A 24,032-nucleotide genomic window follows, 5' to 3' on the forward strand; every position below is an offset into this window, starting at 1 on the left:
AGCAGAAATGTCTCCTGTGCACCGGTCTCTCCCCACTGTGCTTCTGTCAGTTGACAAGAAGCAATAAGGAAAACCGAGCAAGCCAGGGCTGAAGAGAGAAAAACCAAAGAAGCACAGACCTTGCGAGTGGGAAGGGGCAAAATTTCAAATAGGAAAAGGCTCGAGCATTCTACTGTGTGGAAATACAGAATGCCACCTGCAGAAGGGCCCAACTGAAGGTCATCAATCATACCTGAGGAAGGTCCTTCACCGGGTTTTGGCACCCTGAGCCTTACTGTTCTTGGCACACGGTACAGAGTCCATCTCTCAGGAGGTGGACTTCAGTAAACAAGATCACTAGACCAACGCATAAACCCAGAATGTCAAAGGAGGAGTCTACAACTTGCAGTCTATCTGCCACACAGATGTCAGAATGACCAGTACATTCCCTTCCTGAAGAAGTCCTCCATGCAATGCCAAATCCCAATCAGACAGCAATCTGATGGGTAAGGAATCTCGACAAGAGGAGTTCATTTGATGAATTGAATGTTAAACTGCACCAGGGAGGATGGAGTCACCAATGGGAGAAAAACACAGCTTGTGCTGGTTGCAGCTCTCTGCATCTGTTGCCATAACAGGGACAGCCTTGCCAATAGAACAACAATGTTCCAAGTTCCTCAGAGGAAATCCATCTCCTTCTTCTTCTGCATTTCCATGGTCCAACCCAACATACAGGCCTACGTTACATCAAAGTAGGAGCACACCTGAAGTTCTGCCTTATTGCTTTCCTTTTAATTAACCAGGGCTCATAAATAGCTTTCCATGCCATGAAGCAATACCATGATAGAGATTCTTGTACACACTTCTCTGCCAAAGCCTCTGATTATTTCCCAGGGAACATTCCCAGATACAGAATTGTTGGGTCAATTGTTGGGTAGACACACACCCATTCATTTATATATTGCTTAAGGCTGGTTTCACCCAATAATAGCAGAGTTGAATGACTGGAACAGAGACCAAGAAAGTCCACAATATTTAGTCTCTGGTCCTTTTCAGAAAAAGTTCGCCAACCACTGACCAAGAGTCTACGATTCACTAGAGACAGAACATTCACAATAGGACACCATCCATAATAGGACACAGACCACCCACACCATGACTATAAGCAGATCTCTTCCATTTCAATTATTTTCTACCCTTTAGTATTCTTTAACCAGTCCAAAGATTCTATGGGATATAATTTCACTTATCATTACAAAAGTACTAAAGAATACTACCAGAGAAATGTAGCTCCATTATTTTTAACTACAGAAATTATTATAACCTAAGATATAAATGGAAACTAAATCAAACAAAATGAGATAAGTTATAAAAATTCTTTTCTTGCATAATAATCTATAGTAAGCATAAGTATACATGTTCTTAAACTTTGATATAAAAATTAATTATTAAATTAAATAAAAACTAAAAGAGAGTTCATTTCTTGGGCCTTTGATTTGCAATAGCTGAAAATTTCAGTCTAGATTCTCTTTACTCATGAGCGAGACTCAGAAACTTGGCTAAGGAAAAAAGACACTTAACTTTTTATTGAAAAAGAATCACACAGACAATGTCTGAAATTTATAAATTGCTCGTTAATTAGATTTTAATCTACATAACTATACCATATGCTAGAAAACCATCCAAATACAAACTCTCTGAGACGGTTTTACTGCCATTACTTTAAGAGCCATTTAAAAGATTTTCTATGGGATAAAGATTGGGTGATTTATCATGGTTTTATGCTCCTTTAATCTGCTCCATCTTCCCATTGTAATATAAATATTGGTTTTAAAATAAATGGTTCTGCCCAGGTTTTGATGAGAAAAATTGCCCTGTAAATCACATGCTCACGTGTGCCAAACACGAAGTCCAATGTTAACTAGTCCATTCCGACGAAAATAAGTCAATTTTATAGAACAAAACCTAAGGAACACAATTACTTAAGTATATTATCAATGCTGCAAAGTACTAATTTGAGATATGAGCTTCCCCACCCTCTGTTTTTCAATTCTTAAAATAACCGCTGGTTGATGCCAAACAGATCCTTCAATTGGACTTTTAAAAAGTGTATCCTTTACAATAGTTTTTGTTATATGTCTCTCTAATTCCAATATACAAGGTACTAACTGAAAATTAATATGAGCAAATCTGAGGATTATTTGAGAACATCATTATCAATCACTTTTTTCATACTCAGGGGGCCAAATCAATTTAACAGTCACTTCTTTAGAATATTTCACAGAGCTCTAGGAAACTGACAATAAATTCATTTTCCTACAGTAAGCACAGCTGCAGCTAAAGCACTCTGGAAGATACGAATGGTATAAAGCAGAGCTTTGCAAACTATCTGTAATGTAATACCAGTGGACTATATCTTTCATTCCCAATACACTGTGGGCTGATGACACATTTGTAAAATACAACTAAAAGATGCACTTGGATACTGTGGCAAAGCCAAATCACTACAAAAATTTCCAAACCAGCACGGTCCAATAGGTATGTGATGTTGGCCACTTGTATAATTTTAAACTTTCCAGGAGCCACATTAAAAAATGTAAAAAGAAACAGGTAGGTTAATTTTAATAATATTTCATAGAACCCAATATATCCACAATCATATCATTTTAACATTATATTGGTAATTACTGTATTATAATATTAATATGTTTGTAACTAATTTGTTAATATAATATGTTACATTAATATTATAAAAATATTATTGAGGTATTTTGCATTTTTTAAAATATTGTCTTCGGAATCTGGTGTATATTTTACACTTAGAGCATGTCTCAGTTCACACTGGCCACATTTCAAGTACTCAACAGGCATGTGAGACTAGTGGCTACCATGTTGGACAGTGCAGTTCTAAACCCTTACTCTCGATTTCGGCACCTCCCTCTTCCCATTTTGAGTAGTACTGTCTAAACCACTGCTCCCTTCAGAATGGCATCTCTAAGTTTCACTTCCTGCCTGATGTTTTATAATTAAGGGCTCCATTGCAGATTAAGGCCAACACTTACATAAAGAAATTAGCAAACACATGACTGTGGCTCACTTCATACTTCCTTTCAGGAAGGCAACTGCCAATAACAAGGGATGGATGTAGAAGAAGGCCCTCTGCTCTCCCTTCTCTGGAAGCAATCACTGTTCTGAATGAAGTTGGTTTATTTCCTTCCCATCCTTGTTTTTATACTTTCTCTACAGATTATATTCTTAAGCATTTACATAAATCTATTAACAAGTGAAAATGTGTTTGTGTTTTACAGAGATGTGTGAATTTGATGCATTTGGCTCATACAAACACTTACCACATACCAAGGGCAATTGCCAAAATGGAATCTCACACCTTTCCACCCTCCCACTCTATGATCTATGTCTTCGGACTCTGTACCACTTTCTCACCTGGATAATTCCTGCTCATAATTTAGGTCACAGCTTCACTGTCACTTTTCCAGGAAACCTTTGTTAATCTGCCCTTTACCCTAATAAGATTTGGTTCCTCAGTTAAACGCTCTTACCTTTCCTATTTCACTTACCACAATTGTAAATATCTATTTTTGTATTGATTTGCTTAATGTCTACCTCCCTCATGAAAATATAAGCTAGCAGCAGCATAAGTCCAAGTAGACAATAAGTGTTCATAAATATTTGTACGAATGAATGATTTTTTATTCCAGGAAGTCAGACTCAAACCCAACTCAGCTAGACCTCAGGTAGCTGTGTCAGGACGGTCGAGTGGTCTACGGTGCAGACTCAAGTTAGACATCATGTTTCTCACGTCTCTTGTTGGGACCTAAGCTTAGAATGTATATTATCATCTGTGTACTGGGCTCTCTTATATATTAGAACATATGTTTTCAAATATAGTACCATCGAGTTATTCACAGTATATTCTTTTGACCTTGTAATGTCTACTGTGTCTATACTTAGGATTCCCTTTTCATTTCTAATATTATTTGTGTCCTCCCCTCCCTCTTTGTTTCTGTAATTGATCACATTTGCCAGATGTGTATGTGTTTGGAGCATCTTTCAAAGAATCATCTTTTGCTTTGTTGATCTTTTCTACTAACTATTCCTTTTATATTTGATCTCATTTGTTTTTGTCATATTTTGCATTATCCCTCACCTGTATCTGGGTTTACTCTGCTATTTATACCTTTTTGGTTGAATACTTAACTCACTAATAACTGGCATTCCTTTATTTCTAATACATGAATTTGTGAATCTGTAAGTGTCCTGCGTATCCCTTTAACTATACCCCACAAGATTTAAAATAAAGTATCTACTAATTTCTCTCATCACTTTTCTTTGACTCAAAAATCATTTGGAAGTATGATCTTGAGTTTCCAAATGTATGAAATTTTTGATGTCTATTGGTTTTTCACCTCTGAATTTTTTCTTCTCTGGGATAAAAAAATGTAGTCAATAGAATTTGTATTCACCGGTGTTTAGACTTTCTACAGATAAAGATTCTCTGCTAATGGAGTTCTAAGTCCTATATACGTCCATTTGATCAAGCTAATCGGTTCTATTATTTAAATCTTCTTTATCCTTTCTAATTTTTTAAGTTATTTTATTTATCAGTATCTGAGAGAATATGTTTGGAACTGCCTGATTATGATTACTTATATTCTCAATATCTCATGATGATTCTGTTGATTTTTATTTTATATATTTTTGAAATGATGCTGCTCGGTAGTGTAGGTTCAAGATTAATATATCTTCCTAGTAAATTGTTCTTTTATCATTAAATAATAACTCTCTCTAACCATAACAATGCTTTTTGTTTTAAAGCACATTTTGTTATGCTGAGCGAAATAAGTCAATCAGAGAAAGACATGTATCATATGACCTCACTGATATGAGGAATTCTTAATCTCAGGAAACAAACTGAGGGTTGCTGGAGTTGGGGGGAGGTGGGAGGGATGGGGTGGCTGGGTGATAGACATAGGGGAGGGTATGTGCTATGGTGAGCGCTGTGAATTGTGTAGGATTGTTGAATCACAGATCTGTACCTCTGAAACAAATAATATATTATATGTTTAAAAAAAAGAAGAAGAAGAAGATAGCAGGAAGGGAAGAATGAAGGGGGGGAATTGGAGGGGGAGACGAACCATGAGAGACTAGGGACTCTGAAAAACAAACTGAGGGTTCTAGAGGGGAGGTGGGTGGGGGGATGGGTTAACCTGGTGATGGGTATTAAAGAGGGCACGTTCTGCATGGAGCACTGGGTGTTATATGCAAACAATGAAGCATGGAACACTACATCAAAAACTAATGATGTAAGGTATAGTGATTAACGTAACATAATAATAATTAAAAAAAGCACATTTTGTCTAATATTAATACAGCATCCACCAGCTTTCTTTTGAAAGGTATTTGCATGGAATATTATTATATCAATTTCCATCTATTTTCTTTCAATCTTCCTATCCCTAATAGGGATGTACCTTGTAAATAGTTTAGAAAGAGTAAAGAGTAAAGAGACCTGTTTTCCCTTCCCCATCCAACTTAAAAATCTTCGTCTACTGACAGCTAAAATTAATCATTTTCATATTATGATTACTGATATGTTGGGCCTTATTTCAACCATCAAATTGATCTACAATTTCCCCAGAATTAGGAATTATCTAAATGTATCAAGTACTGCATACCACAGCAAGCACTGCTGTATCTAGCTTATGCTCATAATTTCGCTATTCTTGGTAAGTCATTTAGACACATCAGCAAACTAAATTCTCTTAAAGCTGGAAGGTAATAAATCCTTATAAAATAACACCTACACATAAAATCCCAAATCAAGATGTCCAGTCCACTATTGTATTTCCTTACCTATAACATGAATATAAAAGAATCTATCTGTCATCTACCTCTGATGCTCTGTTCTTCCCTCTTCCCCATTACCCCACTATGTTTTTCATTTCTATCTGATACCGCTCTTATTCTGTCTCTCCCTTTCCTGCACCGCTTCCCCACTCCAGCTCTCTTCATCTCTTCCCACGACAACCACATTAATAACTTCTCTCTCACTGCCTTCATCTTACTCCCGCTCCACTCAAATTCACCCTCCAGTTAAATGAGGGCCTTGTATTTTCAGGTAAGAAATTTGAACTTTACCCTGCAGGTCAGTGCCTCTCAAACTGAAATCCAATGAGACAGTCTCATAGCTCCAAACATCCTGGGAGAATTTTTATTTTAATTTGTGGTTCAATCTAATGAACAATCTAAAGAATCTAAATGACAACCTGATAATTGAGCTGTGCTTTCCAATGGCAGTGCCTGAGTGTGTCCTTTTCTCCCCCCCTCATCCACTCTTTTCTGCTCAGTGTCATTGGCACCAAACAATCACCTAAAGTGACAGCTTTTAACTTTCAATGTGTCAGTAAGCACATCTGGCTGTTAGGCTGGTATGTCCTAATGCTAAAATTGTCCCAAGTCTGCCATTGTGCTCTTTAGTGGAGACGATTTGCAACTGAAAGATATTGTCACCAAATAAGGCTTTAATTTATGAAGTTATTTAATTAATGGAGACTTCGATATGACATCATAAAAACTCATAGTGTGGCAGAGTAATGGTCTATTTTAATTGTTATGGACTAATGAGAAAAGAACAAAGGCAGAATTAATATGTAAATGATGTGTTTATATCAAATGAAAGCCAAATGATGTTATGGGACACTGTACAAAAGAAGGTTTCCCAATCTTTCAAATAGAGAAAAGCAGTGAGAGACTTGAATCATCATATGGCTCAGAGTACGAAAGGAATGCAAATGAAAAAAACCTTTACCAGGATTTGCAAACAGGTAGGAATGCAAATTTGCTGGAGGAGCGGAGGTGGTTTGCTCTGATTGTTTCTATTTCACCAATGAAATATGAAGTGAGGGCATCAGCTGAGTGGGAGAATTGGGGATGGGAGTTGGAGGTTTGAGGCATAGGTGAAGGTGTAAAAGAGCTGTCTCAGAGAGTAGGAGTACTAAATAAATACGGTAGAATTGCCAAGTGCAGCAGAGGATCTACTTGAAATTAGAGAACATAAATTTAAGGTAAGTCCGTAAAACTTAGCGTTCTTCTCTGCACTCAGACCCAAAGCAAACAGAAAGCTCAGTGAGAGTCAAGAGTTATGCCAGATGAGGATGATAGAGAAGACAGCACCTAAACTTGGTGAGGAGGGGAGTGAGGGCATGAGAGGAATAATGATTAGCGCAGAGTAACAGTGGGTCCATAGACTGGAGGCCCCAAGGAGTCAAAGAACTCCTATTGGAGTAAGAATGTTGGTGTCACATGAGATGACGTCCTTGGAAAGACAGGAGGTGGTGGTCAGGGAGATGCTTTGAAATGCATTTTGAAGGTCAGCACAATGTTTCTTTCTTTCTTTCTTTTTAAAAGATATTATTTATTTATTTATTGGACAGGGAGAGAGAGAGACAGAGAACAAGCAGGGGTGAGTGGCAGACAGAGAGAGAAGCAGACTCCCTGCTTGGCAGGGAGCCCGATGTGGGACTCCATCCCAGGACCCTGGGATCATGACCTGAGCTGAAGGCAGACACTTAACCGATTGAGCCACCCAGGCGCCCCAGCAAAATGTTTCTTAACAAGGACTCTATGACATTTGGGATGCAACAATTCTTTATTTTGTAGAACTCTCTTGGGTACTGAATGACAGGGAGCATCCTTAATTCCTACCTTCTGAAGGCCTGTAGCGTTCCTTACATTTGCAAATTCCCTCTAGGAGAGGGGAGCTTCCTAAGTTGAGAACCATCGGTCTGGAGTATGACCAATAGGTAGAGGAGACATTTGCCAGTGAGAAACTCAAGGAAACGAGAGGTCAGAGATGAGTCTTCCATGTGGATATTTTTTACCAACAATGATGGCAGGATGGGGATGGGCATAAAGACAGTGAGTGAGCTGGGGGTAAAATTTTCAATACATTCAGAAGAGTAGGCAGTAGGGTATAGTCCAACAGCACCTGCTTTCAAAGTGCTTCTGTGCATGAAGAGAAAAGAAGCTGTCTAGAAGTGGTGATGAGGATGAAGAATGACACCAACTCCACTCCAGACGCTGAGAATAAACAGTGACCACCTGAGAGGGTGACAGGGAAGCAATATCCTTAGGAGGATGTCCAAGAGGATCCGAGCAGGGCTGTCCCAACAGAATTGCTTGTGATGATGGAAATGTTCTAGAGCCATGCTCTTCAATAAGATAGCCAATAGCCACAGGTGCCTATCAAGCCCTTGAAAAGAGGCTAATGGGACTAAGGAAATAATTTTTTTTTAATTTTGTTTAATTTAAATTAATTTGAATGTAAATAGCCACACGTGGCCAGTGGTTACCATACTCGATAGTGGAAAAGAGTAAAAGGTGAAGGGAACATTCACAGATGAGTTTAAAGATGCAGGAAATTCTTCTTGGTCTCTGAGTCTTAAGGAAAAGGGGCAAGGGTAGATGTGAGTCTAGTGAAGTCTGTGGGTTTGGAGCAGGATGGTGAGATAAGTCACACTTGACAGCATCAGCATTTTCAATAAGCAAGGTTCCAAAAATTCATTTCAATTCATTTGCCTCCTCCCAGACTAACTTCTGGGCCATACTGTTATGGAAAACACTACAGAAAATCTCCTTTTAAAGCCTAAAATGTCACCACTATGTAAAAATTATTCCTTCTCATAAGAACGATCTGGTATTAATAGACTATCACTATTGCCTGTTTCTCTGGGACCTAAGTGTCCTTTCCCCAAAGGCTGGCTTTCTATCTCTAACAAAAGGAGAAAAAAAATGTAACTTCTGAGATTTCCCTGTTAAAAGAAACTGCTTTTTAGAAATCATGTTTCTTGCTTTTTTGTGTTTTTACAAGAAGTAAATAGAATAGAAAGAAGTATGTTCTTTGCTATCCAAAAAAAGGTAAAAGTATTATGATTGACTGCAGCCATAAAACTATAATTAGTGTTTTAACAAAATAATAAAAAAGGGTCATGCACCCCCACATCTACCCCACCACACACACAGACTTCCAGAAAGGTGTTATGGTCATGCCCTTAAAGACTCAGCAGCAAACGTACCAGCAAAAACTCTGTCAAACTGCCCTCAGCAACCAAACGGGTAATGCCAATCTGGGCCCAGGACCACTCACCCAGTGGAAGAATCTCAGGTTCAAGCAGGAGACAGGAAGAGTGCGGGTAGTATCTGGATATTTCTCAACACTGCATTTGATTGGGAATAAAGCAACAGTGAAACACGTCTGATTAGTTTCTGTCTCTCAGTGTTTCCAATTTCCATTTAATTGCAATCAAAATATCAAAATACTAGCAGTCCCTAGAGACGGGACACAATCCCTGGTTCAAAAACCTTAAAATACATAATTAAGAAACAACTTCTGTGGGGTTAATCAGCATAGCACTATAAATGGTTGGACTCCCTAGTAGACAAAGGTCAATTTCTTTCAGTCCTAAGGCAGAATCTTTTCCCTAAGTGTTCTTACCTAGATCAGATGCCAAGCATGTCCATGTTGTCCTTCATATCGTGTAGGCTAATTCAGACTTAAAGGGTCTTCTGTAATTTTTTTCCTAGATTGATTGATTGATTTGACAGAGAGAGAGAGAGAGAGCACAAGCAGGGGGAGTGGCAGGCAGAGGGAGAAGCAGACTCCTCACTGAGCAGTGAGCCCCACGTGGGGCTTGATCCCAGGACCCCAGGATCATGACCTGAGCCGAAGGCAGACCCTCAATCGACTGAGCCACCCTGGCACCCCAAAGGGTCTTCTGTATTAACCACACTGCTGAACTCTAGGGATTGGCCAGAATCAAGCAGAAGTATCAAGAAATGAAGAACCACAGAGGCCCACAACATCGGTGAAGTTGATTCTATGAGATGCCCAGCCTTGGATCCACTTTGGGTCCAGGATACAGATTTATGTTTTCACCATAATAAATTCCATAGTTTCTAGTATTTGACCAGGGTTAAACTAAGAGACTATTCTTGCTCTCACTTTTGGTTTCCCCAATGGGACTTTGATCAACATAGAAGCCAAAAATTATACTGGTGCTAAACCATTAACACCAGTTAGTTCACTCTTCTATTCTGTGGTCACTGTCAAAGACAGTTGTTTTGTAACTCAGTTTCATTGGGAACAAGAAAACTCAAAGGAGAGTAAGTGAATGGAATGCTTAAAGCACATCTCAGCTTCTGAGGAGAAACCTTAAGAGTCACAGAGAAGAGAGACAAAAAGAGACTGAATTATTAATTCCCAGTGTTTCTCTACCCACAAGCCCCCTCTGGTGGAGGAACTAATAGGTAATGAAATAGCTATAATACTAATAACCAAAGTTTTAAAAAAAGGGAGCGGGGGTTAGACGGGGTGGGGGAAGAAAAGGTAATCCACAAGACAACCAGCCCCTGTAGAACTGAGAGTCAAACGCAGTGATTAGCAAATATGAGGTGCAACTGGAAAACCACTTACAGATGAAGCAGTCTGATGAATGATTTACCAAAAGGTCAACACTGCTCTTTTATCTTCACCACCCATCAGTTTGCATTGCCTTCAATTTGTCTGGCACATAACAGAAAGCGGGCCATAAAATATTCACCATAAAAATTAACCTTATTTTGCAGCATTAAAAAAAGAAACAGAGTTGGATATAGTCTAAGCATATGGGCCAGTTTCTCAATTAGGATTCCTCACATACATTAGAAAAAGCATTGACATTTAAAACCCCGTTCTAAGAGGTAATGTACTCAGCAAGAACCAGAACTCTCTGCCCTATGCTTGGTTTTGCTGATCCCTTTTTAGTTCTCAAACAAGGAAAAGCACCATTAATCCCCTCCCAAAGACCACAGCAATGACGGGGTTGGGGGTGGTGGTGGATAGTGTCAGCATTTCCGATTTTACTCTTCTGGAAGCCAAATTTCTCTACAGTGTCTGCTTTTAGCTGGTGTGGATGCCAGGCTTTCAACCTCAACATGCCTACAATACATTCTGGCAGGTGAGTTGTGAGATGAGCTACCGTCACATTCTCATTTGACAACCTTTGTACAAAAAGAAACACAATGTCAGATGAAAATATATTTTCAGGCAGAAGGGATTCTGAAAATTAGTCCACTGCCAGATGCCCTTAATCAGACCTGTAAAACTCATTAAAGCCATTTTAACTGAACCAACTCAGTTGATTCCATCAGAAAATTGGTCACTTCCCTCCTCCCTTTCCTCTCTCTGTATTTACCAATTGCTTCTCTGATTTTGCCAAATCAATAAGATATTTTGCATCCTGTAGAATAATCTAAGTTATCTGAGTTATTAAAGAATTCCTCGGGGTGCCTGGGTAGCTCAGTCAGTTGAGCATCAGACTCTTGGTTTCCAGCTCAGGTCATGATCTCAGGGTCGTGAGATCAGGCTCCACACTGGGTGAGGAGCCTGCTTGAAATTCTCTCTCTCCCTTTCACTCTCCCCATCCCCTACTGCTCATGTGCATGTGTGCATGCTCTCTCACTCTCTCTCAAAAAAAAATTACTCTCCCCAGACTCTGTGTAAAGAGAGTAACTAAATATTTACTTACATCATTGTAATTTGCTGATTTTTTTAAAGAGAGAATCAAAATGAAAGAAAAAAGGTCAAAAGAGTTCTGAAAAAGATGTAACTACAAGGATGTTTACCACTGTACTATTTATAATAGCAAAAACTGGCAATTCTAAATTTCAAACAAAAGATTGTTCAAATTAATTATGGTATAGCCATAAAGAGGAATATTATGCAGACATTAAAAATTATGTGGTAGAATATTTAATAACATGAAAAAAGATTCATGGTATTATTAAGAAGGAAAACATTGCAAACACAGTAGGTAGAGTATTGACAATGGTTATTTTTGGGTAATAAAGTTTGGCAGTCATTGGTTGGTCAACCCAGTCTCTGTTAATAACCCCCTCTCTCCAGGACCCCTTACAACTAGGAGTGATTTTATAAAATGAGATATAAGCAGAAGTCTGCCAGGTGGTCAAATAGGCCCCTTTTTGTGTGACTGATTTATACCACCCTGAACTAGCTGATCAATCTGTGACCACAGATTACAATCTCAAAGATAATAGTGGGGGAAGAAGATAAAACCTTGCAAATCAGCTGTTAGTTACCACAAGAAACAACTGCAACTTGAACTTTATATTCATCTTTTCCCCATTTGTTTTGGTGACCATGTAGATGTGATCAAAAATAGTCCCTAGGAATCTGTGGAGTTTTACTAGAAGTTAAGGCTTTGGGTTGTATACAGAACAGTAAGTACCATTCCAAGAGAAGGAAGCCACATTACCTCTGGATAACCAAAACACAGGGTAGCCATCTTGAAAACTGCAAGTTCACTTTCAAAGTACCCTGATAATAAGAATAAGTATAGGCATGTTTCTCAGCCATTTAGGGTCCAAATAAGTAAGTAAAGGATAATATAATATAAATAAGTGACAGAAATATCAGTCCTGCCTGGATTTACACATATATCTTATTAGAGCTATTATTTTATACTGTGGTAATGTGTTTGCATGTCTGTCTTCCCCCTAGACTATAAGCTCCCTAAAGACAAGAACCATTTCCTTTCATCATTCCTAAAGATGCCCAAGCCTTCTTCCTTCTAAGATCTCAGAACCAAACTTAGATTCCAACTATAAATGCCTATAAAACATGACATGAATTTTGACTCTAAGTCCTTCTTATGTAAGTCATCCTATTTTAAACAACAACAACAACAACTTTTTAACATTTTCAAAATATCCTGAAGGGAGGAAAAAATCACACATTAAATTCTGTCAAGTAACATTTACCTCCTTAGGCCCTGACTAATCAGAAATGACTGGACTTGGCAGCTACTTTTATCACTTGGTCTATAAGCTAAATTCAGTTCCTGTTGTGCCAACTGGAAAATGCCAACATCCCTTCCATCTCATACAACATCCCAACCTGCCAGTCACTCTAGAGTCTGGCAATCTGGTGAGACCACTCCCCATCAGATCAAATATAAATTATAAACCAAATTTACAGGGTCCAACTAGCACCATTCCAGAAGAGCAATGGTGAAGTTTAAAGAGATTAGAAGGGTACCAGATTTATTACTATTGATTCCCTGCTGGCAATTTCATGGAAAGATATCCACTGCAGTTATATAAAGAGCATCTGGCTCATTTCCAACTCTTTTGTCTTCAAGTCCTTAAAAAAAAAAAAACAAAAAACAACCAAGAAGGATAAAAAACTAGAAATTGGTGGATAGGGCCCAAAGGTTTTCTCTAGATTAAGAAGCCTTCATCACTACACCCCAATTATGCAAATATGCTCCTGCAAAGTCCAATACACTTATTTATTGAGCCTTACCACTGCCATCCTGGTAACCCAGGGAAGAAGCCAATCTATAATGACTCAAGCCACATTTCACATTAACTCCAAAAGACACATGATGTCATTTGCTAAAATGACTCAATCCAGATGGAAAGCATTCTGACCTATACATAATTGATTGACCTTTGCTATGCTTTCCTGGTTATTTATATACTATCATATGCATGAATGTATATCAGTGGTATTTACACTTGGCAGCTACTTTTGAGAATGCATTATTCAATTGGGATTTGAAGCTTTTTATGACCATTTCCTGATCAAACATTCATAAATGAAGGACAAGAAAAGATGTTATCTTAAAAATAACATTTAATAGGATCTGGAAACTCTAAAGAAGCTTTGTAGCTCTAATTGTTTTAAATTACAGTGGACAAGATCTATCTATGTAAAGCTAAGTTCAAAACTCTGAAACTAAGAATACTAAAGGACATTTTATCTATTTTTCAGCTTGGGGCTCAATAATGATGATAAAATACGCTTTACTAAAGGAATGGAATATCTTGCATACTTGTGAGAAAAGTATCCTACGATGCAGGTAATTAGAGACCATAATAAATGACCAGAGAAAAGGGCACAACTATGTGATGTGATGCTTTTTAACTTTTTTAATTATGACTTTGGTTTTCCAAGAGGGGTAAGCTACATATTAAATCATATTCACATGATCAAGATGGGTTCAAGATAATCATAGGAGAAGCAAACAGGAAGATTAGGGAATGCAAATACCTAGCACATATGTCTTCACTCCCATTATGCAAACCTAGGGCAGACATCAATAATTGAATTCTTAGCCAAAGACCCTGAAATGGATTGAAAACATTTTTCCCATAGTACTCCAGGTGAACACTACCAACTAAAATGATTTAGAACATGAAGTGAAATATATTTGCCCTTGCTGAACTAAATAATCATACCGTTATTTCAGATCCAAATATATAACAACTATTAAAAACATTAATGTCATTATGAAATATTCATAATTCAGAACTCCCTAGTTTGCTTGCCTAAAGTCAATTTCTACTGATCTGAAGGTGGATTCACTGGTACATGTTGCTGTTTTGTCATAACAACGTGATTAAATAGAAAAGGCTGTATTTATATATAATGATCCAATTAATTCTATCTCTTGCTGCCTTATACTCAAGACCCAATCTAAAACAAAACATATTTTTAAAACCAACATTTAAAAGTAGCTCTCTGAATCCTAGAAAAACATGAAACCAAATTCAGCAGTTTTCCATAAGTCACAGTATGCTAGTGTTATCGGTAGTATAAGTGAAAAGTAAAGAGGGGGTCTAAACAGAATAAGATGGAAATTCTTGGGTGTTGACACAGGATTATTATAGAGCAGTGAAAAGCAATGTGCATAAATCTAAAGAAAGAAAAAATCTAAGATAGATCTAAGAAAAAAATCAAGTGGAGAGAACACTACATACAGCAGTGCTTTCCAAGTAGCGTGCCTCAGTGACTAGATTACAGAGGTCCTAATATCCTGACCCCCTCTGTTCTGGGGATTAATAGTAACTGGAGTCTTGTGATGAGACATAGATAGCATTTATCCCAAGGCACTGTACAATATTTTCAAGTTCAGCATGTGCCATGATGTGAAGAAGCTGGGAAGCAGAGACATATGGTATAAAGCCATTTTTATAATGCTCAAAAACTAAAATATATCTTGTTTAGGGATATATACAAATGTGACAAAATTATTTTTTATGAGAAAAGGAAGGAAGTGTATGTGGAAAATGTATGAAGTACATTCATTCCTGCAGTACAGTGGTTACCGTTGGAATGGAAAGGCAGGAGAGGAGATAGGGAAGGAACACATAAGTAAATGGTAACGTTGCAGTTCTTAAATTGGATGGTGGGTTCATGGGGGTTTGGTTTATTGTGCTCCAAACATATTGTTTTATAAGTATAAAATATTATATAATAGGCTTTAAAAAACCATCACGATTAAGAAGCCAGGCAACTTTCTAGCTTATTCAGAATCACTTCACAGTACAATCTCAATATGTCAACTCAAGAATAGATACAACTTCTTAAGGAAAGCTTGAATCCAAGGTTTCTAAAGGTCAAAACGCTATGCAGTGATGACAAGATTTTGTTCTGCTAATTCAACATAGTCCATGGGTTTCTAATAATCAATTAGAATACCCAACCTGATGATTACAAGACTTTGTTCTAATCCAACTAGAGTATTCATGACAAATTACTGGAAACCCAAAGTTCCATTTTCCCATTCAAACAAGATATCATAAAAACCGTGTTGCTTCTGAATTAAGATTTATTTAGTTACAAAAAACAAGGATCCATTTGAGGAGCTCGAGTAAAATGGGATTCTGGATGAGGAATTCCAGGTATCCCATAGCACACAGGACAGGAAGTATACCCAGGCCTCAGGGAACCAGAGCTGGGAAGTAAGACGTCATTCAGATTCAACATCACCACACTCACTCGGGCTACAAGGCTCGTGTCTCTACTTTCTGGAAGATCTGCCCCACCGCCTCTACTTTTAGATGTGCTTTCTCTGCTTTGACACTGACATGACCAAATATCTGTATCTCTTTGAAGCTTCAGTGGAAACTAAGTAGTGTCCTGGGCACCACCCAAAATGACCAGAGGAAAAAAATCTGCTTAGCCCAACCATGGTCAAGATCAGTCCGCAGCTGGTCTCATCATTCACAACTATATATCAGGAGTTACCAATTCAAACACCGATGGGGGCCAAGCAGGTAATTAAAGGCGGGAAGTTGACTAGCTGTGAAACAAGAACCTGAAAGGAAAGGTTCTATGACAAACAGAGATCATGGTGCTTCCGCTGTTTAGCTATGTTAATGACAGAAATCAGATTTTTCTGAAATTTCCTGATTTTAAAAACATATCTGTAGGCCAGATTAGGCCACTGGCCTCTGCTGTTCGTGTCCCACAAAGAATGAACTGTGGGTATTCCAGATTCAGAGGATCACACCAGGCAATCATGGCTGTAGGTGCCAGCCCCTCGGGTGGAAAGACAGTTCCGGCAGAAGGGTCAGAGGTCAGGCATTGACCCCAACAGAGCTCGGATGACACACTACTCCCACATACACCTTCTCACACGCAAAACACACTTCAGCTGAACTTCTAAAAATGTCTTGCTCAAGCTCAGGTGCTACACTGGGTGGAGAGAATTCTCAGGCGGCTCTATATGGCCCAGGTGGTTCATAGAAAAAGGCAGTAAAGTACAAGGAAATCAGACAAAGCAAATGAAAGCCAGGAAAAGACAGCAGCATCTTCTTCTTTTCTAACCATAGCCAAAAATGCTTCCATAAAAAGACTACTCACTAGCAAGCAATTGCAGATTCTTTTTTCCAATTAACTAAGGGTGACACAGGGGCTCCTGTCTCAATTTCTTCAGCATTCCGGAACAGTTAGACACAGAATCAACTCTAAATTCAACTCCTTAGCTTAGACATCACTTCCTCTGGGAGGTGTGGTTTGACTCCCTGATCCTGGGTGAGACCAGTGCCCCCTCAGGTGTTCCCACAGCAACATTCTCACCACCTCCTTCCTATAGCCCCTAATCCCAGTGCTGTATGTGCGTAGCTATTTGTCTCTGATGTGGAGCTGACATGAGTTCTTTGAAAGCAGGGATAATGTCTAGTCCTCCTTTATGCCCCAGTGCCTGTTTGTTGACTAAATACACGTAATCAGACGCATTGAAAATTTTGCTTCTATTTTCTGGCAGTTAATTCAGAAAAAAAATTTGAATTTAGACTCAATTCCTCCCTATTCTTTTGTATGAACTTTAAGATTTTCACTAAAAATACTACAAACCTTTTACTCAAACAAGAAGTGCATATATCATGTTGAATTATTACAAACTCAAAATCACATAGTTGTAGGACTTTGGGGATTATGTAGTCATATTTAGGCTAAAAATCCTTAAAGGTACCTTCTGTCAGCATATAGATATGCATAGACTTGTCCCAATATACCTATATTACTATAGATATAAATATACCTGGTATAGAGGAATAGGGCATGGTAAAATTTTCTACCTAAGAACATAAAATCCATATATTTAAACTTATGAGAAATTTGGAGAAGTACAGTATATGCATGTCCATTCTAAAGAAATGAGTCTTGGCAAATTTCCCTAGTACTGAGAACTGTTTAGCAGGAATTAATCTTTAAATGAAATAGCCTAAAAACGAAATAGATGTAGTATTATTTATAGTTAAGTCTTGTTCTTCAGTAATTATTGAAGGTGACACTGGTATGTTTTATCATTGGCAATTGGACTGAATTTGACTAAATGTCTCCCTTTGCTCATGAAAAATAGATGTATGTTCCAATTTTTACTCCTATCCCAGCTCTGGTGATGCTTCATTATGTGCAATTTGGTAGCCCAAATAATGTGGGGCAAACAGAGCATTATTTCAAAGCTATAAGTGTATCTGTGGCAGAAAGAATGTTAAGTGAGGTCCACGTCTCCAGACACTTGACCCTAAGTTAGGACAAATTAACTTCAAAAGACTTAATGTTTTATCTTGAACAGGGGTAAGTCTTATCTTCTCATTCTAGCTAGATGGAAGTATTTGGCAAATGTCTTCTTTGGAAAGAATGATTTAGCAATGGGATTATAATCAGTGTCATATGGATAGATCAAGCAAACTGAAGGACAAATGGGTGTATGAAGGAATGAACAGCATTTGCCAAGGAGAATTCCGTTCATGGGTATTACCAAATGAAAGGGATATTGGGTTATATTAAATTAAACATATCTCCTTACTCCAGGAATTGTCAGTCTTTAATATTCATAATGGTCCTTGTGGATTTTCAGGAGGGGGATGGAGTACTCAATATTTGCCATGCTTATTGTCTACATAAAGGCTCTATACATGTAACCAATCTTAGGAAGAACAGTGCTATTGGACAAATATCAGTTGAAATTCTAGCTCTGTCACTTAGTAGTGGCGTTCCCATGTGCAAATTTCTTAACCCCTCTGAGTATCAGTTCCCTCATTTGAGAAATCATCAGAAGTTCTGCCCTTATGAACCAGGAGAGACTATGGACTCTGAGAAACAAACTGAGAGTTCTAGAGGGGAGGGCAGTGGGGGGATGGGTTGGCCCAGTGATGGTATTAAGGAGGGCATGTATTGCATGGAGCACTGGCTGGTATATGCAAACAATGAATCATGGAACACTACATCAAAAACTAAGATTAACATAACATAATCAAATTAAAAAATAAAAGTTCTGCCCTTGAGGGGCACCTGGGTAGCTCAGATGCTTAAGCATCTGCCTTCGGCTCAGGTCATGATCCCAGGGTCCTGGGACTGAACCCTGCATCAGGCTCCTGGCTCAGCAGGGAGCCTTCTTCTCCCTCTCCCTCTGCCTCTCCCCCTGCTCATGCTCTCTCTCTCTCTGTATCTCTATGTCTCAAATGAATAAATAAAATCTTTAAAAAAAAAAGAACTTCTGCCTTTGACTTCCCTTTGAAGTTATTTCACATAATTAGTAACAGATAATAATATCCTCAGCTGCCATAATTCATCTCTTATTCAATTTACAAATTTATATACATTCTTCTATGCATTCAACAAACAACAGGCTGAGCTGGTAACTGGCCATAAACAAAGATGGTTTCTGAACTCACAGACCTGATGGTCTTGTTGGGGAGACAGTGAGGAACTACGGCAACACAGATTAGTAGCAGACACCAAAAAGACTATAACAAGAGTCCTAAAATACTCTGTAGAAGGGAAAACACTGAAGATGAAATCTGAGGAGAGAGAACTAACTCAATGGAGATGAAGGAAACAAAATCTAACAGGCCAAGGGAACAAGATGTGCAAAGGCCCTGTGGCAGGAGGGAGGACAGTGATTTTGAGGAAGAGAAAGAAAGGGCAGTGTAGTTGGAGTTCAGAGGGCTAAGGAGGCATGATGTGGAAAAACTCAAGAGAGGAAGACAGGGGGCATGTTAGCTTTTTGAATGGTGGAAATGGTTCCCACTGGCACAGTGGCATGATCAAACTAGCATTTTGAAAATCTCCCTCAAGCTACATTTGGAAAATAGATTGCAGGGGGACATGAATGGATACAAGAACGTGATTTGGGATTGCTGGAGTCCCCCAGCCCAGTCAGCCATAAGAGGCAAACTTAATCCTCTCTGAATTTAGCTATAAGCAACAACTTTATATTGTTTACCAAAGAAACAGTTTAAATATATTTATGTTTTAGATATGTAGTATCTTTTTGTAAAACTACATTATTGTTACTCTTAGCCTAATAGGTTGTAAATTGTGTTGCTCACTCCTCCTCACCCACTTTCCATCAGTATCCGTATGTGCATTTCTTGTTCCTGCCAATTACTCAAGAGAAGAACAAATTTATTTGTAGGAATATGTATGAATGTTCCCCCGGGAACAAAATGAACAGTACTGTTACATTATATTAGTTGTTATCATTCCTTACTCTAAGTGCTCTTAATCTCTTAAACAAACAAATAGAACATGGTAAAAAAAAAAAAAAAAGTAAGCATTAAAAATATCTAAGAGTTTAGCATATTGATCACTCATCAAATCTGACAGAAAAGATAAACTTGGTCTCAATACATATGCTTTCATTTTAAAAGATTTAGGTAGCAAGTAGATAACTCTTTAGGGGCGCCTGGGTGGCTCAGTTGTTAAGTGTCTGCCTTCGGCTCAGGTCATGATCCCAGGGTTCTGGGATGGAGCCCCACATCAAGCTCCCTGCTCAGCGGGAAGCCTGCTTCTCCTACTCCCACTCCCCCTGCTTGTGTTCCTGCTCTCACTCTCTCTCTCTCTCTGTCAAATAAATAAATAAAATCTTAAAAAAAAAAAAGATAACTCTTTAAAAACAGTATAGCAAAGTATAGATATGTACATAAATGAAAAGTATAGGATAAAATATTTACAGTGGTTAATTCTGAGGAATGGGTTTGGGTTGCAAGTATAGGGCACTTTGTCTATTACTTTATAATGCTTATGTACTGTTTGAATTTTAGAAGCAGGAATTTTTTGGTAACAAAAATAGAAGAAAAAAGGGCAAATATGAAAAACAAGATCAATAAAATAATGTCACTGGTAATGCCAGGGAAACATTTATCATAGAAACTAAATGCATTACACTAGACTTTCATTATGTGCATTTTTCCAGGCCCATGATCTGACTGGTCCATGGTATACATCTACACACTAACCGTGGTTAGTTAACAAAGGGGTCATTCGTATTTGAGTCCCATCTATGCAAAAAAGAACTCAACATATTAAACTCACATTGACATTAAAAAATTTATTTATTTATTTTTTTAAGTAGACTCTGCCTAACCTGGGGCTTGAACTCACAACCCTGTGATCAAGAGTTGCTTGCTCCACCCACCAAGCGAGCTAGGCGTCCCTCACATTAACATTTTAAATCAAATTATAGGTAAATAAAAGTAAGATGCTACAATGTACATGGGGGATTATTCGTTTCGACTGACTGAAACTATTAAGAGAGGGGCGCCTGGGTGGCTCAGTTGTTAAGCGTCTGCCTTCGGCTCAGGTCATGGTCCCAGGGCCCTGGGATCGAGCCTCGCATCGGGCTCCCTGCTCCACGGGAAGCCTGCTTCTCCCTCTCCCACTCCCCCTGCTTGTGTTCCCTCTCTCGCTATCTCTCTCTCTCTGTCAAAATAAATAAAATCTTTAAAAAAAAAAATATTAAGAGAGCTGGTGAATGCCGTATTTGTAAACAGAAACAATTTTTAAAGGGAAGTGGCAAAATCCACATCCAATTGGATCGATCTGATGTGTCAACAATGGCAGTCCTGTTAGAGAGCAGAAATGAGATTCTCTTCACACCTTTCCTACTTTTAGGCTGTGGCCACCTCAAGATAAGAAGCAAATCCCATTTTAGACAAACCAGTTATGAGATTTCCCAAAATGAACATTCATAAGAATCACCTCTGTGGCTTATTAAAAATGCAGATCCTTGCCTATCCCGTGATTATGAAAATATTCTATTTTTCTTATATTATTGAACTTGCAAAACTATCCAACATAATAATGAATAAAAGTGGAAATAACCAATACCCTTATCTTATTCACAATATCAACAAAAAAGCTGTCAATATTTCAAAATTAAGTATGAGGTTTGCTGTAGCTTTTTTGCAGATATCATTTATCTAATTAAGGAAGTTCTGCTCCATTCACATTTTGTTAAGAGTTTTTTATCATGAATGAGTGTTAAATTTTATCAAAGGCATTTTTTTCCCTTCATCTATTGAGATGATGATATGGTTTTTCACTTTTACTCTATTAATGTGGTAAATTGTTTTGATTGATTTTCAAATAATCAACTTGCATTCCTGGAATGAACCCAACTTTGTAGTGATATATTAACTTTTATATATATATCACCGACTTTGATTTACTAATGTTTTGGCTAGGATTTTAGCATCTATCTTCATGAGAAAAATTGGACTGTGAACTTCCTTTCTTTGTATACCCCTCTCAACATTGGGGTCAAGGTTATGCTGGCCTAATAATGTTAGTTTATATATGATTAGTATTGTTTCTTCCTTAAATATTAGAAAAATTTGCTGGTGAATTGAACTAGTTTGTTCTTTGTGGGACAATCTATAATTATGAAGCTAATTTATTTACTAGATGTAAGATAACTCAGATTTTCTAAAATGTATTATATCAATTTCAATTTTTTTCCTGGTTTTATTGAGAAGTAATTGACATCACTATATAAGTTTAAAGTATACAGCATGAAGGTTTAATTTATAAATACTGTGAAATGATTACAACGTAGGTTCAAATAACATTTATTTTCTCATATAGAAATAATTTTTAAAAAGAAAAAAAAATAAAAAAGGAAATAAATTTTTCTTGTGGCAAGTACTCTTAGGATTTACTTCCTTGACAACCTGCCTATATATCATATAGCAGTGCTAACTATAGTTATCATATTGTACATTACATCTCTAATACTTATTTATCTTTTAACAGGAAATTTGTACATTTTTGACCACCTCCCTCCAATTCCTCCTCTCCCACACTTCACCTCTGGTAACCACAAGTTTGTTTTCTTTTTGTTTTTGTTATTAGATTGCACATATAAGTGATATCATACAGCAATTGTCTTTCTCTGACTTATTTCATTTAGCATAATGCTCTCAACGTCCATCCATGTTTTTGAAAATAGGATTTCCTCTTTTTTTTTATGGCTGAATAATATTTGTATGTGTGTGTGTGTGTGTGTGTAATGGAATTTTGGTGTGTTTTTAAGAAATTTAACCGTTTCCTTTAAATTTTCAAATTTATTGGCATAAAATTTTGGTAATATCTTTTTACTATCTTTTTAATATCTGCAGTTTAGTGTTATCCTTTTTGCAATTGTGATTTTAGCAATCAACCCTACCTTTTTCTTCAACTATTTGTACCAGACTTTTATCAATTTCACTAGCCTTTTCCAAGAACCAAGTTTTTTATTGTTCCTTTATTCTATTTCAGTTATTCTGATCTTATATTTATTTTCTTCTTATTTCTTTGGTTTTGTTTTTTTAGATCCTTGAAACTGATCCTTGAGATTACTAAGTTTTAGCCTTTCTTTTTTCCTAATATAAGAATCTAAGGCTATCAATGTCCCTGTACCTACTGCTTTAACTGCAACCCACAATGTTTGATAGGTTGCATTTTCATTATCAGTTAAAAAATATTTCTAATTTTCCTTGTGATTATTTTCTTTGACACACAGGGGAAAGGGTATTACTTAATGTCCAAATACTGGAATTTTTTCATTAATATTTTGTTACTAATTTAATACTACTATGACCAGAAAATAAACTCTTGAGGAGAGAATTAAGATGGCAGGAGTAGGAGACCCTAATTTCATCTGGTCCCTGGTATTCAGCTAGATTTATCAAATCACTCAGACCACCTGCAAAATCAACTGGAGAACTGAGAAAAGAATTGCTATAATTCTAAGAGTAGAAAAGTGATGACTTTTTCTAAGGTAGGAGGTGTGGAGATGTGAATGGGAGGTGATAAATCACAAGATAAACCACGGGATGAGGGAGCCTCCGTAAGCTGGGTACCGGAAAGAGTTATAAGCATCAGAGTGCAAAATCGGATTAGAAGTCTGCCTGAAAGATGCTCAGGGAGTGAAGTGGGGCTGAATCCCAGGTGTGACAGCGTGGTCTCAGGATCCCCAGGGTCAAAAAAAGAATGGGCGTGCCTAAGTGTGGCAGAGTTCCCAAGCACTGGAGCGGGGAAACCAGGTGCAAACAGTGAATCCAGTCCCTGGCTTTCTGCTCGGTGTTGCCATAAACCTGGAACCACCGTAAGGTCAGGCCAATGCTCTCCAAGCAGGGGCCCAGCAAAAGGCAGAACTGACGGAAGACCCCCCAATCCCTCCCCAGGGGAGAAGAGGCAATGGTGTGTACCCCAAGAGTCCATAAAGTTTGGAGACTCCAGACGGGCTCTCGTGACTGAGATAAAAATGTTCTGTCATAGGCTAGGTGAACAGAGTTCCAATGGAAACCAGGGAGACAAGAGGGATAGACTGCTTTTCTCTGATGGCTCATTGAAGAGTAGTGGGTGCAAACTTTCAGCTCCAGGGCTAGACATTGGGGCTCCACCATTTTCATCCCTC

General features: G+C 37.9%; 1 protein-coding gene across 3 annotated transcripts in view; it reads right to left on the reverse strand.

Annotated features, from left to right (window-relative positions):
- FHIT (fragile histidine triad diadenosine triphosphatase) overlaps positions 1-24,032 on the reverse strand; it is a 1,147,690-nt gene that overhangs the window by 876,306 nt on the left and 247,352 nt on the right. The window contains exon 3 of one of the 3 annotated variants that reach the window (XM_081820150.1): positions 9,146-9,215. The exons of 1 other annotated variant lie outside the window; for it this stretch is intronic. The gene's annotated coding sequence lies outside the window, so the exon portion shown is untranslated. Of the gene's footprint in view, positions 1-9,074; positions 9,216-24,032 lie in introns of those variants that run through there. One more of the 3 variants, XM_081820168.1, reaches the window with a different exon arrangement.

The sequence above is a fragment of the Leptonychotes weddellii genome, chromosome 1 (genome assembly GCF_054177405.1).
Source record: "Leptonychotes weddellii isolate Sample4059 chromosome 1, ASM5417740v2, whole genome shotgun sequence".
Taxonomy (NCBI): Eukaryota; Metazoa; Chordata; class Mammalia; order Carnivora; family Phocidae; genus Leptonychotes; species Leptonychotes weddellii.